Genomic DNA, 19,393 nt, shown 5'->3' on the forward strand with positions numbered 1-19,393 from the left:
ATGGCAATTTTGGTCACATTGAGGCTTTAAAAAGTAGTTATTCAACATGAGGCAAAATCCAAATGACATTTTGAATCAATTTTTCTACAGTCCAAAAAATCAATTTTCTGATGAAAAACGATGACCCGTGACCTGTCGAACTTTCTCCAGATGGTCAAAAATGGTAATTTTTTAATATTTAATTTTTTGACAGTAAATGACTATTTTATGTGAATGATCACTTTTGGAACTAATATAAGTGTGTTTAGAGTCATTTTAATGCCTGAAATTGGTCAAAATAGAAGTTTCTGAGTAGGAGAAAATGTCTGTAAAAATGCCAATTTTGGTCACATTGAGGCTTTAAAAAGTAGTTATTCAACATGAGGCACAATCCAAATGACATTTTGAATCAATTTTTCTACAGTCCAAAAAATCAATTTTCTGATGAAAAACGATGACCCGACCTGTCGAACTTTCTCCAGATGGTCAAAAATGGTAATTTTTTAATATTAAATTTTTTGACAGTAAATGACTATTGCATGTGAATTATCACTTTTGGAACTAATATAAGTGTGTTTAGAGTCATTTTAATGCCTGAAATTGGTCAAAATAGAAGCTTCTGAGAAGGAGAAAAAGTCTGTAAAAATGGCAATTTTGGTCACATTGAGGCTATAAAAAGTAGTTATAAAGATGTCAAACTTTCTCCAGATGGTCAAAAATGGTAATTTTTTATTATTTATTTTTTGACTCAAAATGACTTTTACATGTGAAATATCACTTTTGGAACAAAAATAAGTGTGTTTAGAGTCATTTTAATCCCTGAAATTGGTCGAAATAGAAGTTTCTGAGTAGGAGAAAATGTCTGTAAAAATGCCAATTTTGGTCACATTGAGGCTTTAAAAAGTAGTTATTCAACATGAGGCACAATCCAAATGACATTTTGAATCAATTTTTCTACAGTCCAAAAAATCAATTTTCTGATGAAAAACGATGTCCCCTGTCGAACTTTCTCCAGATAGTCAAAAATGGTAATTTTTTAATATTTAATTTTTTGACAGTAAATGACTATTGCATGTGAATTATCACTTTTGGAACTAATATAAGTGTGTTTAGAGTCATTTTAATGCCTGAAATTGGTCAAAATAGAAGCTTCTGAGAAGGAGAAAAAGTCTGTAAAAATGGCAATTTTGGTCACATTGAGGCTTTAAAAAGTAGTTATTCAACATGAGGCACAATCCAAATGACATTTTGAATCAATTTTTCTACAGTCCAAAAAATCAATTTTCTGATGAAAAACGATGACCCGTGACCTGTCGAACTTTCTCCAGATGGTCAAAAATGGTAATTTTTTAATATTTAATTTTTTGACAGTAAATGACTATTTTATGTGAATGATCACTTTTGGAACTAATATAAGTGTGTTTAGAGTCATTTTAATGCCTGAAATTGGTCAAAATAGAAGCTTCTGAGAAGGAGAAAAAGTCTGTAAAAATGGCAATTTTGGTCACATTGAGGCTTTAAAAAGTAGTTATAAAGATGTCGAACTTTCTCCAGATGGTCAAAAATGGTAATTTTTTAATATTTAATTTTTTGACTCAAAATGACTTTTGCATGTGAAATATCACTTTTGGAACAATAATAAGTGTGTTTAGAGCCATTTTAATGCCTGAAATTGGTCGAAATAGAAGTTTCTGAGTAGGAGAAAATGTCTGTAAAAATGCCAATGTTGGTCACATTGAGGCTTCAATAAGTAGTTATTCAACATGAGGCACAACCCAAATGACATTTTGAATCAATTTTTCTACAGTCCAAAAAATCAATTTTCTGATGAAAAACGATGACCCGTGACCTGTCGAACTTTCTCCAGATAGTCAAAAATGGTAATTTTTTAATATTTAATTTTTTGACAGAAAATGACTATTGCATGTGAATTATTACTTTTGGAACTAATATAAGTGTGTTTAGAGTCATTTTAATGCCTGAAATTGGTTGAAATAGAGGCTTCTGAGTAGTAGAAAAAGTCTGCAAAAAATGCCAATTTTGGTCACATTGAGGCTTTAAAAAGTAGTTATTCAACATGAGGCACAATCCAAATGACATTTTGAATCAATTTTTCTACAGTCCAAAAAATCAATTTTCTGATGAAAACGATGACCCGTGACCTGTCGAACTTTCTCCAGATGGTCAAAAATGGTAATTTTTTAATATTTAATTTTTTGACAGTAAATGACTATTTTATGTGAATGATCACTTTTGGAACTAATATAAGTGTGTTTAGAGTCATTTTAATGCCTGAAATTGGTCAAAATAGAAGCTTCTGAGAAGGAGAAAAAGTCTGTAAAAATGGCAATTTTGGTCACATTGAGGCTTTAAAAAGTAGTTATAAAGATGTCGAACTTTCTCCAGATGGTCAAAAATGGTAATTTTTTAATTTTTAATTTTTTGACTCAAAATGACTTTTGCATGTGAAATATCACTTTTGGAACAAAAATAAGTGTGTTTAGAGTCATTTTAATCCCTGAAATTGGTGGAAATAGAAGTTTCTGAGTAGGAGAAAATGTCTGTAAAAATGCCAATTTTGGTCACATTGAGGCTTTAAAAAGTAGTTATTCAACATGAGGCACAATCCAAATGACATTTTGAATCAATTTTTCTACAGTCCAAAAAATCAATTTTCTGATGAAAAACGATGACCCGTGACCTGTCGAACTTTCTCCAGATAGTCAAAAATGGTAATTTTTTAATATTTAATTTTTTGACAGTAAATGACTATTGCATGTGAATTATCACTTTTGGAACTAATATAAGTGTGTTTAGAGTCATTTTAATGCCTGAAATTGGTTGAAATAGAGGCTTCTGAGTAGTAGAAAAAGTCTTCAAAAAATGCCAATTTTGGTCACATTGAGGCTTTAAAAAGTAGTTATTCAACATGAGGCACAATCCAAATGACATTTTGAATCAATTTTTCTACAGTCCAAAAAATCAATTTTCTGATGAAAAACGATGACCCGTGACCTGTCGAACTTTCTCCAGATCGTCAAAAATGGTAATTTTTTAATATTTAATTTTTTGACAGTAAATGACTATTGCATGTGAATTATCACTTTTGGAACTAATATAAGTGTGTTTAGAGTCATTTTAATGCCTGAAATTGGTCAAAATAGAAGCTTCTGAGAAGAAGAAAAAGTCTGTAAAAATGGCAATTTTGGTCACATTGAGGCTTTAAAAAGTAGTTATTCAACATGAGGCACAATCCAAATGACATTTTGAATCAATTTTTCTACAGTCCAAAAAATCAATTTTCTGATGAAAAACGATGACCCGTGACCTGTCGAACTTTCTCCAGATGGTCAAAAATTGTAATTTTTTAATATTTAATTTTTTGACTGTAAATGACTTTTGCATGTGAAATATCAATTTTAGAACTAATATAAGTGTGTTTAGAGTCATTTTAATGCCTGAAATTGGTCAAAATAGAAGCTTCTGAGTAGGAGAAAAAGTCTGTAAAAATGCCAATTTTGGTCACATTGAGGCTTAAAACAGTAGTTATTCAACATGAGGCACAATCCAAATGACATTTTGAATCAATTTTTCTACAATCCAAAAAATCAATTTTCTGATGAAAAACGATGACCCGTGACCTGTCGGACTTTCTCCAGATGGTCAAAAATGGTAATTTTTTAATATTTAATTTTTTGACTCAAAATGACTTTTGCATGTGAAATATCACTTTTGGAACAATAATAAGTGTGTTTAGAGCCATTTTAATGCCTGAAATTGGTCGAAATAGAAGTTTCTGAGTAGGAGAAAATGTCTGTAAAAATGCCAATTTTGGTCACATTGAGGCTTTAAAAAGTACTTATTCAACATGAGGCACAATCCAAATGACATTTTGAATCAATTTTTCTACAGTCCAAAAAATCAATTTTCTGATGAAAACGATGACCCGTGACCTGTCGAACTTTCTCCAGATGGTCACAGATGGTACATTTTTAATATTTAATTTTTTGACTCAAAATGACTTTTGCATGTGAAATATCACTTTTGGAACAAAAATAAGTGTGTTTAGAGTCATTTTAATGCCTGAAATTGGTCGAAATAGAAGTTTCTGAGTAGGAGAAAAAGTCTGTAAAAATGCCAATTTTGATCACATTGAGGCTTTAAAAAGTAGTTATTCAACATGAGGCACAATCCAAATGACATTTTGAATCAATTTTTCTACAGTCCAAAAAAACTATTTTCTGATGAAAAACGATGACCCGTGACCAGTCTAACTTTCTCCAGATGGTCAAAAATGGTAATTTTTTAATATTTAATTTTTTGACAGTAAATGACTATTGCTTGTGAATTATCACTTTTGGAACTAATATAAGTGTGTTTAGAGTCATTTTAATGCCTGAAATTGGTCAAAATAGAAGCTTCTGAGAAGGAGAAAAAGTCTGTAAAAATGGCAATTTTGGTCACATTGAGGCTTTAAAAAGTAGTTATAAAGATGTCAAACTTTCTCCAGATGGTCAAAAATGGTAATTTTTTATTATTACATTTTTTGACTCAAAATGACTTTTACATGTGAAATATCACTTTTGGAACAAAAATAAGTGTGTTTAGAGTCATTTTAATCCCTGAAATTGGTCGAAATAGAAGTTTCTGAGTAGGAGAAAATGTCTGTAAAAATGCCAATTTTGGTCACATTGAGGATTTAAAAAGTAGTTATTCAACATGAGGCACAATCCAAATGACATTTTGAATCAATTTTTCTACAGTCCAAAAATCAATTTTCTGATGAAAAACGATGACCCGTGACCTGTCGAACTTTCTCCAGATAGTCAAAAATGGTAATTTTTTAATATTTAATTTTTTGACAGTAAATGACTATTGCATGTGAATTATCACTTTTGGAACTAATATAAGTGTGTTTAGAGTCATTTTAATGCCTGAAATTGGTCAAAATAGAAGCTTCTGAGAAGGAGAAAAAGTCTGTAAAAATGGCAATTTTGGTCACATTGAGGCTTTAAAAAGTAGTTATTCAACATGAGGCACAATCCAAATGACATTTTGAATCAATTTTTCTACAGTCCAAAAAATCAATTTTCTGATGAAAAACGATGACCCGTGACCTGTCGAACTTTCTCCAGATGGTCAAAAATGGTAATTTTTTAATATTTAATTTTTTGACAGTAAATGACTATTGCATGTGAATTATCACTTTTGGAACTAATATAAGTGTGTTTAGAGTCATTTTAATGCCTGAAATTGGTCAAAATAGAAGCTTCTGAGAAGGAGAAAAAGTCTGTAAAAATGGCAATTTTGGTCACATTGAGGCTTTAAAAAGTAGTTATAAAGATGTCGAACTTTCTCCAGATGGTCAAAAATGGTAATTTTTTATTATTAAATTTTTTGACTCAAAATGACTTTTACATGTGAAATATCACTTTTGGAACAAAAATAAGTGTGTTTAGAGTCATTTTAATCCCTGAAATTGGTCGAAATAGAAGTTTCTGAGTAGGAGAAAATGTCTGTAAAAATGCCAATTTTGGTCACATTGAGGATTTAAAAAGTAGTTATTCAACATGAGGCACAATCCAAATGACATTTTGAATCAATTTTTCTACAGTCAAAAAATCAATTTTCTGATGAAAAACGATGACCCGTGACCTGTCGAACTTTCTCCAGATAGTCAAAAATGGTAATTTTTTAATATTAAATTTTTTGACAGTAAATGACTATTGCATGTGAATTATCACTTTTGGAACTAATATAAGTGTGTTTAGAGTCATTTTAATGCCTGAAATTGGTCAAAATAGAAGCTTCTGAGAAGGAGAAAAAGTCTGTAAAAATGGCAATTTTGGTCACATTGAGGCTTTAAAAAGTAGTTATTCAACATGAGGCACAATCCAAATGACATTTTGAATCAATTTTTCTACAGTCCAAAAAATCAATTTTCTGATGAAAAACGATGACCCGTGACCTGTCGAACTTTCTCCAGATGGTCAAAAATGGTAATTTTTTAATATTTAATTTTTTGACAGTAAATGACTATTGCATGTGAATTATCACTTTTGGAACTAATATAAGTGTGTTTAGAGTCATTTTAATGCCTGAAATTGGTCAAAATAGAAGCTTCTGAGAAGGAGAAAAAGTCTGTAAAAATGGCAATTTTGGTCACATTAAGGCTTTAAAAAGTAGTTATAAAGATGTCGAACTTTCTCCAGATGGTCAAAAATGGTAATTTTTTAATTTTTAATTTTTTGACTCAAAATGACTTTTGCATGTGAAATATCACTTTTGGAACAAAAATAAGTGTGTTTAGAGTCATTTTAATCCCTGAAATTGGTCGAAATAGAAGTTTCTGAGTAGGAGAAAATGTCTGTAAAAATGCCAATTTTGGTCACATTGAGGATTTAAAAAGTAGTTATTCAACATGAGGCACAATCCAAATGACATTTTGAATCAATTTTTCTACAGTCAAAAAATCAATTTTCTGAAGAAAAACGATGACCCGTGACCTGTCGAACTTTCTCCAGATAGTCAAAAATGGTAATTTTTTAATATTTTATTTTTTGACAGTAAATGACTATTGCATGTGAATTATCACTTTTGGAACTAATATAAGTGTGTTTAGAGTCATTTTAATGCCTGAAATTGGTCAAAATAGAAGCTTCTGAGAAGGAGAAAAAGTCTGTAAAAATGTCAATTTTGATCACATTGAGGCTTTAAAAAGTAGTTATTCAACATGAGGCACAATCCAAATGACATTTTTAATCAATTTTTCTACAGTCCAAAAAATCAATTTTCTGATGAAAAACGATGACCCGTGACCTGTCGAACTTTCTCCAGATGGTCAAAAATGGTAATTTTTTAATATTTAATTTTTTGACAGTAAATGACTATTGCATGTGAATTATCACTTTTGGAACTAATATAAGTGTGTTTAGAGTCATTTTAATGCCTGAAATTGGTCAAAATAGAAGCTTCTGAGTAGGAGAAAATGTCTGTAAAAATGCCAATTTTGGTCACATTGAGGCTTTAAAAAGTAGTTATTCAACATGAGGCACAATCCAAATTACATTTTGAATCAATTTTTCTACAGTCCAAAAAATCAATTTTCTGATGAAAAACGATGACCCGTGACCTGTCGAACTTTCTCCAGATGGTCAAAAATGGTAAATTTTTAATATTTAATTTTTTGACTCAAAATGACTTTTGCATGTGAAATATCACTTTTGGAACAAAAATAACTGTGTTTAGAGTCATTTTAATGCCTGAAATTGGTCGAAATAGAAGTTTCTGAGTAGGAGAAAAAGTCTGTAAAAATGCCAATTTTGGTCACATTGAGGCTTTAAAAAGTAGTTATTCAACATGAGGCACAATCCAAATGACATTTTGAATCAATTTTTCTACAGTCCAAAAAAATCAATTTTCTGATGAAAAACGATGACCCGTGACCTGTCGAACTTTCTCCAGATGGTCAAAAATTGTAATTTTTTAATATTTAATTTTTTGACTGTAAATGACTTTTGCATGTGAAATATCAATTTTAGAACTAATATAAGTGTGTTTAGAGTCATTTTAATGCCTGAAATTGGTCAAAATAGAAGCTTCTGAGTAGGAGAAAAAGTCTGTAAAAATGCCAATTTTGGTCACATTGAGGCTTAAAACAGTAGTTATTCAACATGAGGCACAATCCAAATGACATTTTGAATCAATTTTTCTACAATCCAAAAAATCAATTTTCTGATGAAAAACGATGACCCGTGACCTGTCGGACTTTCTCCAGATGGTCAAAAATGATAATTTTTTAATATTTAATTTTTTGACAGTAAATGACTATTGCATGTGAATTATCACTTTTGGAACTAATATAAGTGTGTTTAGAGTCATTTTAATGCCTGAAATTGGTCAAAATAGAAGCTTCTGAGAAGGAGAAAAAGTCTGTAAAAATGGCAATTTTGGTCACATTGAGGCTTTAAAAAGTAGTTATTCAACATGAGGCACAATCCAAATGACATTTTGAATCAATTTTTCTACAGTCCAAAAAAACTATTTTCTGATGAAAAACGATGACCCGTGACCAGTCTAACTTTCTCCAGATTGTCAAAAATGGTAATTTTTTATTATTTAATTTTTTGACAGAAAATGACTATTGCATGTGAATTATTACTTTTGGAACTAATATAAGTGTGTTTAGAGTCATTTTAATGCCTGAAATTGGTTGAAATAGAGGCTTCTGAGTAGTAGGAAAAGTCTGCAAAAAATGGCAATTTTGGTCACATTGAGGCTTTAAAAAGTAGTTATTCAACATGAGGCACAATCCAAATGACATTTTGAATCAATTTTTCTACAGTCCAAAAAATCAATTTTCTGATGAAAAACGATGACCCGTGACCTGTCGAACTTTCTCCAGATGGTCACAGATGGTACATTTTTAATATTTAATTTTTTGACTCAAAATGACTTTTGCATGTGAAATATCACTTTTGGAACAAAAATAAGTGTGTTTAGAGTCATTTTAATGCCTGAAATTGGTCGAAATAGAAGTTTCTGAGTAGGAGAAAAAGTCTGTAAAAATGCCAATTTTGATCACATTGAGGCTTTAAAAAGTAGTTATTCAACATGAGGCACAATCCAAATGACATTTTGAATCAATTTTTCTACAGTCCAAAAAAACTATTTTCTGATGAAAAACGATGACCCGTGACCAGTCTAACTTTCTCCAGATGGTCAAAAATGGTAATTTTTTAATATTTAATTTTTTGACAGTAAATGACTATTGCTTGTGAATTATCACTTTTGGAACTAATATAAGTGTGTTTAGAGTCATTTTAATGCCTGAAATTGGTCAAAATAGAAGCTTCTGAGAAGGAGAAAAAGTCTGTAAAAATGGCAATTTTGGTCACATTGAGGCTTTAAAAAGTAGTTATAAAGATGTCAAACTTTCTCCAGATGGTCAAAAATGGTAATTTTTTATTATTACATTTTTTGACTCAAAATGACTTTTACATGTGAAATATCACTTTTGGAACAAAAATAAGTGTGTTTAGAGTCATTTTAATCCCTGAAATTGGTCGAAATAGAAGTTTCTGAGTAGGAGAAAATGTCTGTAAAAATGCCAATTTTGGTCACATTGAGGATTTAAAAAGTAGTTATTCAACATGAGGCACAATCCAAATGACATTTTGAATCAATTTTTCTACAGTCCAAAAATCAATTTTCTGATGAAAAACGATGACCCGTGACCTGTCGAACTTTCTCCAGATAGTCAAAAATGGTAATTTTTTAATATTTAATTTTTTGACAGTAAATGACTATTGCATGTGAATTATCACTTTTGGAACTAATATAAGTGTGTTTAGAGTCATTTTAATGCCTGAAATTGGTCAAAATAGAAGCTTCTGAGAAGGAGAAAAAGTCTGTAAAAATGGCAATTTTGGTCACATTGAGGCTTTAAAAAGTAGTTATTCAACATGAGGCACAATCCAAATGACATTTTGAATCAATTTTTCTACAGTCCAAAAAATCAATTTTCTGATGAAAAACGATGACCCGTGACCTGTCGAACTTTCTCCAGATGGTCAAAAATGGTAATTTTTTAATATTTAATTTTTTGACAGTAAATGACTATTGCATGTGAATTATCACTTTTGGAACTAATATAAGTGTGTTTAGAGTCATTTTAATGCCTGAAATTGGTCAAAATAGAAGCTTCTGAGAAGGAGAAAAAGTCTGTAAAAATGGCAATTTTGGTCACATTGAGGCTTTAAAAAGTAGTTATAAGGATGTCGAACTTTCTCCAGATGGTCAAAAATGGTAATTTTTTATTATTAAATTTTTTGACTCAAAATGACTTTTACATGTGAAATATCACTTTTGGAACAAAAATAAGTGTGTTTAGAGTCATTTTAATCCCTGAAATTGGTCGAAATAGAAGTTTCTGAGTAGGAGAAAATGTCTGTAAAAATGCCAATTTTGGTCACATTGAGGATTTAAAAAGTAGTTATTCAACATGAGGCACAATCCAAATGACATTTTAAATCAATTTTTCTACAGTCAAAAAATCAATTTTCTGAAGAAAAACGATGACCCGTGACCTGTCGAACTTTCTCCAGATAGTCAAAAATGGTAATTTTTTAATATTTAATTTTTTGACAGTAAATGACTATTGCATGTGAATTATCACTTTTGGAACTAATATAAGTGTGTTTAGAGTCATTTTAATGCCTGAAATTGGTCAAAATAGAAGCTTCTGAGAAGGAGAAAAAGTCTGTAAAAATGGCAATTTTGGTCACATTGAGGAAAATAAAAATCTATGAGGCCTATGTGTCCCCATGTGCCCCCCCCGAACGCTTATGTGCACATACATGTAACCTATGTATTTCCCCTCCATGGCCTTTCTATCATGATGCTTATGCTATAACGTGGCCTGCCATCATCCAGTCTCCCATGAGAGAAACGACAAATCTGTATTGAGGCCTACACGTTTTTCATCATGTTTTCCTGCATTTTTATGAAGCTCATGTTTATGGCTCTGCCAGAGCCAAAAAGAGGTTTCATGCCTCAGAACGCTCTGAAAGCTACAGCTACGTATCCTTGGCCTTGCACACTTGGGCCTCAGCCAAAGGGGCCCCGACCGAGGTGTCGAGACAGTATTGAGCACGGTTATCTGCTTACTCTTACTGAAACCACATTCTTGCCTGGTGAAGGAGGAATGAACGCGACCCATCTGCAAGGAGGGAGCCCAGCCCTACTGTCTCTCTTTGTGAGATTGCAAAGCTCACGTCAGTAAAAAGCCCATAGCCCCCATGTAAGGCTTCTGCAGTAAATGAAGTAAATGAAGAAATAGATGCCACATCGGCTCTTGGTGATGAGCAACCTATGTCACAAATCAGTCCCTGCTCCAGACATCGGATATCAGATAATACAAGATGTGCTGGTCGTCTTGACACTGAAGGCCTCACTAACTGAAGGCCTCACTTCCAGACTTGTCCGGTTGCATAGCAACCCTCCTCACGTCAGTTACACGTCATGCTCGAGTTGAGCACAAGTAAGGCAAAGTTCCAGTACAATTCCAGCAGATCACGCAACCCCCTCCAGGTATCCACCCACACATGACAAATTACCAATTATCATCAAGTGGACGCCCACATGGACACCCACCTTCACGCCTACTTACACGCCCACATGCTCTTATCTCATTCTCTCTTGCTCTTTTGCTTACGTACAATTGAGAAATGTATATATACTGTACTCTGTGAATAATGTTTTGAGAATTATTGAGAATACTTTTGAGTCCCTTTCCAGATCCTTTTTTGGTGATGGTAATATTCTCCCTTTGACTCGAGTTATTGGAATAAAGCCCTTTTAGAACCTGATACCACAGACTCAGCCTCTTGCTTTATGCAGGATCCTATTGATATTCTGAAATACAGAGAGCGTAATATTTTATTTACCACATAATGGCGCCCGAACAGTTACATCTCTTTCCCCACACGCCGGAGATGAAGGTCCAGTTTTGCCCCCTTCCATAGCCGTGACGGACTTCAAGCGTGCACGTCGCGGGTCTTCCCGCCAACTCCCTCAGGCCAACGAAGGGGACAGACTGCGACCAGGCATCCATACGAGGCGGTGAGGAACGCAGATTGTCCTACCCAGAGCCCACCTGCGAGAGAGCTGTGTCCGAGGTATACAGAGGTCCACCAGATTCCGAAGTTCCGAAGTATCCAAGTCACGAGTCGAGTCCAGTCCAGTCCAGTTTGGTCTAGTCCAGTTCAGTTCCGAGGCCTTCCGTTCCGTGCTACCCGGTGAGTACCGTTGCTGGGGAGGCAGTTAGACGTGCACATTAGGTTGTGCCGGTCAAGACGGGTTTGGGTACACAAATCCGGTCTGCACTGTTTCAGCAGTGTATCTGTACTGTTTAGCAGTATATCTAGTATGTCTTGCATATAATTCAGTATTCTCTAGTGTTAGTATTATGTCAGTAACTAGTTTCCTATTAGTTATCATCGTTCGTTAAATGTTAAATGTTTTAATATGTTTTAAAAATTGTGGTATGAATGAGTGTTCATTATCGTGTTTATTGTAATTTATTGTGTTCAAAATCAAGTAGCAAAGTTTAAAGATGCCGTTCTTTTCAAAATTAAGACAGATCAAAACTAGAACAGGGGTACTCGAGGAAGCTGTTCCCATTCCACCTAGGGACACTCCAGGGTACTTTATGTACCATAAGCATGGCCTAGATGCCGTATTATTTCTTGATTTATGGGTGGACTACACCAAGGATCTAGCCGAAAGTCAGAGGTGGCCCGAGGTTGGGACATGGGATGCAGATTGCATCATGAGAGTAGAAGAAGAATTATGGAAAAAGAAAGCCAGACAGTAACAGAAAGATGCCATTGAGTTTTGGCGCAAGGAGTCACATAGGAGGACAGAGTAAGTGTTTCACGAAGCAGAGAGAAGTAGACTGGAGTCTGGAAAAGCCAAGGAAGAGATGTTACAGGAGGAAGTGGAGCAGGTGAAATGAGTGCAGGCTGACAGAGGAAGAAATACTGACGTTGCTGGTATTTATCCCGTCCTTTCAGAGGACCTAGCAAGAGTGGCCCCAGTAGAAAGACCAGTTAGAGTGCCACCGCAAGTACCACAATACATATAATAATGATATAGTAGCCCAAAGGTTCTTGAGCCTCCCACCAAACGAACAGCGCATAGCCGGTGTTTACATGGTCCAACATTTGACTACGTTGTCATTAGGAAATTGAGAGGGGTGTAGCTAGAGAAGGAGCAACACCTGTGATTTGATGACACCCCTAATGTACAAAGTGTTAATGAAAAATAATTAGTGAAAAGTTTAGCTTGAGAAAAATTGTGGGTATTTCGAATTTGCAAAATTGTTCCAGAATCCAGGTTTGTGTTCTTGGTGGTCCAGTGAGCCAATGTGCTGGGTCAAGACGGTAAGATTATGACCCCCAGAGAGCAAATTGTATATAAAAATAATTTTTCAATTGGGCGAATTATTGCAGTTTTTATGGAATTGAGTAGTCTTTTTGTCTTTGACAGCTTCAGAGTGAGGAGAAGGTGGGGGCTGTGTAGAGCAGTATGTGATACAGAAATCGGAGACAGATTCTGACCTTGTAGCCAGTGTAGGTGGGGGCCGGTGAGAGGAGCAGAACAGAGGCACTGCTTAGAAAGCTTCTCTGACATCGCATCCGTGTAATGCCTGCAGCCGGAACAACAAAAAAGTTGGCTGGCAGCCCAGGCTCAGGCCGCGCTGAGGGGCTATTTTTAGCTTCTCTGATAAGACAGGGCAGCTGAGAAATGTAAGTCGAGAAAGATTCCCTTGGTCTATTCTGTGCTAAACCAGTGCCCCGGGGAAATGTCTCTGGAGAAGATTTGTTTTATTTTTTAGCAAATGTTATATTGCTTCTGGCCAGAAAGTAAAATGTTGCTCTTGCTTGGAATTTTAAGGGCTATGTGCCTATATAAAAACGATTTTCAAATTCAGACATTTTTGAATTGTGGCCACAAGCTGCCACCAGTTGCATTGGATAAATGATCCAGTGGTTAAAAGTCTGTGGGGAGAGATGAGAGGTGCGTCTTCGTCTGGGACATTAGGGTACATTGTGTTGACGAAGATGCATAGCTCATTTTTATGAAAAAAAAAACAAACAGGTTCGTGTGTTCTTCGTTTTTGATTATTCTTGCTGATTCTGTGTGTCAGACTTGACACGGTGATTTCAGATGGGGGTGTATAGGGCAGGTAAATAAGTTATTGATTATAAGCCTGACAAATTAAGCAGGCCAGAGTGTTCGCCTCTGAGCTGTAGGTACTATAATTGCGCATCGCTGCTCATTTATATATGTTAGTGTAATTGTCTATGCTTTCTGTGCTTGGTATACTGATGGCTTGGCATATGTATTTTATATATGTTTTGTTTTTGTGTTGTATTGACCAGTATGTTTGGCATTAATACAAGTTCTCCTGGGCGTTACGGAGATGGACGTGACGACGTAAATCTTTGCGCAGCGCTTGGCTGGAACTTGTTCACAATTACTAAATTTCACAGACATGATATTACCTTTATCATGCTGTCAAAATAGCGGACAACACGTTATCAGTGTATGTCTAATTGGTATTGGTGATGAATAAAAGAAGAAAATAGTTATGCAAGACTTAAATATGTATCACATGACTGCCTTTCTCTTATAGACAGGCAGCCTCGGTCATATGTTTCCAGATTGGACATTAAGGAACCATTATGATCTGTGCACTCGCATCTTACCTCTTGAAAGGCCTGTTTTAAATAAGGACTGCCACCCCAGAGTGACAAATGAGGCTCGGTATTTAGGGTAATGAGAAAATATCTGACAGGATTTCCTTTTTAAAGTTTGCTTTAGTAAGCTCATTCTTGTAAGTGGTGGCCCCAAAAGTTGACTTGTTTTTAAATTAGGCTGTTTATTGTATAGGTGGAAATTATTGCAAATTGACTGATTTCTTTAGCAGATGAATTATTAATTATCAACATTAACAACTGTTCTTAAACTTGGTTTTCCGAATATTTAGGTAATTTAGCATTCCTATTAGGGCCTCCTAGCATTAATATTGACTTCAGGTTGGTGTAGGTTCATGTAATAAGGACATTTGCATATGAGATGTCATTTGGCCAGCTTATGAGCTAACACAATGAGGTTTGTACATTAATTTGAAGGATTTCTCGCCGTTTCAAATACGCTGTGTATCTCCTATAATTTTGCTTACGCCCAGTAGCTACACACAGGGATTAATAGTGTTGACAAGACACAGGGTTTGATAGTGTTTGACAGCAGTGAAATCTGTTTCAGATTTCCTCCTGTCAAAAAGGGGGGGAAGGAGGAGAATATTGGCTTTCTGCTGGCCCCTGAGGAGGTTCGCTTCTCGCAAGCCCCTTAGAAATTAGCCCCCTTAGAAATTAAGCCGAGGAAATAGGTATGGTGTTTTCCCCTTTTTCTCATGTTTTATTGTGATCTTTCAGGGGAATTAGTCCAAGCCCCTAATACAGATTCTACTAAAGTCCTCCCTTGGACACAAGAACACACTGTGGCATTTGAAGAATTAAAGAGAGCTTTATGTCAAGCACCAGTTTTAGCAAACCCTGATTACAACAAATCGTTTATGCTTTTTGTGACAGAGCGGGATGGAACAGCACTATCTGTCCTAACACAAGATCATGCAGGAAAACACGAGCCCTGTGCTTATTTTTCTAGTACATTAGACCCAGTAGCACAGGCTTTGCCTGCGTGCCTAAAATCAGTTGCAGCAACGGCCTTAGCCATAAGACAAAGTGACTCGATAGTGCTGGGCCACCCTCTGACAGTACAAGTACCACACGCAGTAGAGGTTCTCTTGAACCGGACACAAACACAACACCTGACTGTAGCTAGACTGACAGGCTATGAGCCAACGTTATTTCAACCACACATAGAGATCAGACGATGCAACATACTGAATCCTGCTACCCTTTTGCCCTCCAGTACAGAAAGCGTTTCACCACACGACTGTGTTGAAGTAATACATACCGTGACTAAACCAAGACAAGACTTGACAGACGTTGCACTCCCAGACCCCGACCTAACACTATATGTTGACGGCTCATGCATGAGGACAGGGGCGGGAGAATTAGTGGCAGCATATGCAGTGACTACTGATACTGTAATAATAGAGACTAAAAGAATAGACATATTGTCAGCACAAGCAGCAGAGCTCATCGCCCTGACACAAGCGTGCATAAGAGCTAAGCACCTGAGAGTAAACATTTACACCGATTCTGTGGCGAGAAAGAGGTTTCTTGACCTCTCATGGGGCCAAGATACAGAATGGCCCCCTTATTCAAGCCCTACTGGAAGCAATACATTTACCAACAGCCATAGCTATCCTAAAATGTAAAGCACATACTAGAGCCACAGATACCATTTTCCAAGGCAATGATCTGGCAGACCGAACAGCTAAACAGACAGCTCAGACCCCACTAGACATGACAAAATCACAGATACTATCACTGTCCAAAGCCATGACAGTTAGGGATCCTTCCAAGGATGTACAAGACATACAGACACATGCTACTGTAGACGAATTAAAGAAATGATCGGAACAAGGAGGGGTACTGACTGATCAGGGTTGGATGACAAAGGGCAAATCCACATGGTTTCTTCCTGATTCAATGGTACAAATAATCATAAATACCGCACATAGTCCTGCACACTTAGGAGAGAAAGCAATGCTAGACAGCTTACAGAATATATGGTTCTCTTTTACATGCGAATGGTAGCTCATTCTAGAACAGGCTTATCTCCCTATGAAGTGGTCTTTGGTAGACCACCAAATATGTGGGGCACTCCAATGCCTAAAAGATTACTGATGCTGACAGATTACCTGGCTTCCTTGATGTCTGCACTACTCTCTTGTTGTTCGCAGGTTGCTGCCGCCTTGCCTGACAACACCCAGGTCAAAGAATACTCCATCGCTCCTGGATGGAAGGCGCCAAAGTCAGTGCTCTGGACCACGGGGACGGCCGTTAAAGTCAAAGGGCGGAAAGGATGGTTGCACCTTCACCACTCTTTTACAAAGGAAAAAGACTTTGAACTTGGACTTTGGACTTTGAACACCATTTTCTAAGAGGAGACTCCCCAGCAGTTTCCACAAAGCTAAACTTAGATCTAAAAAGTCAGAACCCGTTTGATCAATTAAGTCCACTAGGTGGTGAAGCGGTTGAACATGTATTCTGGCTTGCATAAGATCTTGGACAATAACATTGATAAAAAGAGCAAGATGTGCATCACGATAATATGTATCAGCTTAATACTACATGCTATTTTTCCTCCTATTGCCTCACTCTTATACTCCTCCACTAATGATACCATAAAGCACACATTTAGTGATCTGCCATCCTATGAGCTATCATATCGACTTGCCTTACGCAACAATACCTTTATTCAGATACTGCACCATTCACATCAGACTGCTGGGTCTGTGGCCGATTTCCCCCGTATCAGAAGGTAAAGGGAGTGTTGCCTCTTTCTCCTTTTCCGTTCTCCCATAATGGTTCTTGCGGAGCGTGGTTTGCCTTAATGACATCCATCAACGGTGATGCCAAAGAATACAAAGCAATAACAAGGCTCCACAAGATTGCCCAAAACATACATCAAGACCCAGGCACGTGGACATGGTCCGGTTGGCTCTGGGGATTAATATCGGCTTGGGGATGGAAAGTGTTGACCGTCTGTGGGTTGATACTATTAATGATATTCAGTTGTTGCCTATGTCTGCAGTGTGGCCCGGCCATTTGTGGCCTGTGTGCTACTGCATGTGTACCACATCCCTATTTACAAAGCATTGAAAATGGAAAAATAATGCTGCAAGAACAGATCGACTGTCTCATGAAAATAGACGTTACATAGGGGGTTCACTAAGGTACAAGGAGGGAATGAGGAAAATAAAAATCTATGAGGCCTATGTGTCCCCATGTGCCCCCCCCGAACGCTTATGTGCACATACATGTAACCTATGTATTTCCCCTCCATGGCCTTTCTATCATGATGCTTATGCTATAACGTGGCCTGCCATCATCCAGTCTCCCATGAGAGAAAATACAAATCTGTATTGAGGCCTACACGTTTTTCATCATGTTTTCCTGCATTTTTATGAAGCTCATGTTTATGGCTCTGCCAGAGCCAAAAAGAGGTTTCATGCCTCAGAACGCTCTGAAAGCTACAGCTACGTATCCTTGGCCTTGCACACTTGGGCCTCAGCCAAAGGGGCCCCGACCGAGGTGTCGAGACAGTATTGAGCACGGTTATGTGCTTACTCTTACTGAAACCACATTCTTGCCTGGTGAAGGAGGAATGAACGCGACCCATCTGCAAGGAGGGAGCCCAGCCCTACTGTCTCTCTTTGTGAGATTGCAAAGCTCACGTCAGTAAAAAGCCCATAGCCCCCATGTAAGGCTTCTGCAGTAAATGAAGTAAATGAAGAAATAGATGCCACATCGGCTCTTGGTGATGAGCAACCTATGTCACAAATCAGTCCCTGCTCCAGACATCGGATATCAGATAATACAAGATGTGCTGGTCGTCTTGACACTGAAGGCCTCACTAACTGAAGGCCTCACTTCCAGACTTGTCCGGTTGCATAGCAACCCTCCTCACGTCAGTTACACGTCATGCTCGAGTTGAGCACAAGTAAGGCAAAGTTCCAGTACAATTCCAGCAGATCACGCAACCCCCTCCAGGTATCCACCCACACATGACAAATTACCAATTATCATCAAGTGGACGCCCACATGGACACCCACCTTCACGCCTACTTACACGCCCACATGCTCTTATCTCATTCTCTCTTGCTCTTTTGCTTACGTACAATTGAGAAATGTATATATACTGTACTCTGTGAATAATGTTTTGAGAATTATTGAGAATACTTTTGAGTCCCTTTCCAGATCCTTTTTTGGTGATGGTAATATTCTCCCTTTGACTCGAGTTATTGGAATAAAGCCCTTTTAGAACCTGATACCACAGACTCAGCCTCTTGCTTTATGCATGATCCTATTGATATTCTGAAATACATAGAGCGTAATATTTTATTTACCACAACATTGAGGCTTTAAAAAGTAGTTATTCAACATGAGGCACAATCCAAATGACATTTTGAATCAATTTTTCTACAGTCCAAAAAATCAATTTTTTGATGAAAAACGATGACCCGTGACCTGTCGAACATTCTCCAGATGGTCAAAAATGGTAATTTTTTAATATTTAATTTCTTGACAGTAAATGACTATTGCATGTGAATTATCACTTTTGGTACTAATATAAGTGTGTTTAGAGTCATTTTAATGCCTGAAATTGGTCAAAATAGAAGCTTCTGAGAAGGAGAAAAAGTCTGTAAAAATGGCAATTTTGGTCACATTGAGGCTTTAAAAAGTAGTTATAAAGATGTCAAACTTTCTCCAGATGGTCAAAAATGGTAATTTTTTATTATTTAATTTTTTGACTCAAAATGACTTTTACATGTGAAATATCACTTTTGGAACAAAAATAAGTGTGTTTACAGTCATTTTAATCCCTGAAATTGGTCGAAATAGAAGTTTCTGAGTAGGAGAAAATGTCTGTAAAAATGCCAATTTTGGTCACATTGAGGATTTAAAAAGTAGTTATTCAACATGAGGCACAATCCAAATGACATTCTGAATCAATTTTTCTACAGTCAAAAAATCAATTTTCTGATGAAAAACGATGACCCGTGACCTGTCGAACTTTCTCCAGATAGTCAAAAATGGTAATTTTTTAATATTTAATTTTTTGACAGTAAATGACTATTGAATGTGAATTATCACTTTTGGAACTAATATAAGTGTGTTTAGAGTCATTTTAATGCCTGAAATTGGTCAAA

Source organism: Triturus cristatus, chromosome 7 (assembly GCF_964204655.1).
Source record: "Triturus cristatus chromosome 7, aTriCri1.1, whole genome shotgun sequence".
In the NCBI taxonomy this organism is placed as follows: Eukaryota; Metazoa; Chordata; class Amphibia; order Caudata; family Salamandridae; genus Triturus; species Triturus cristatus.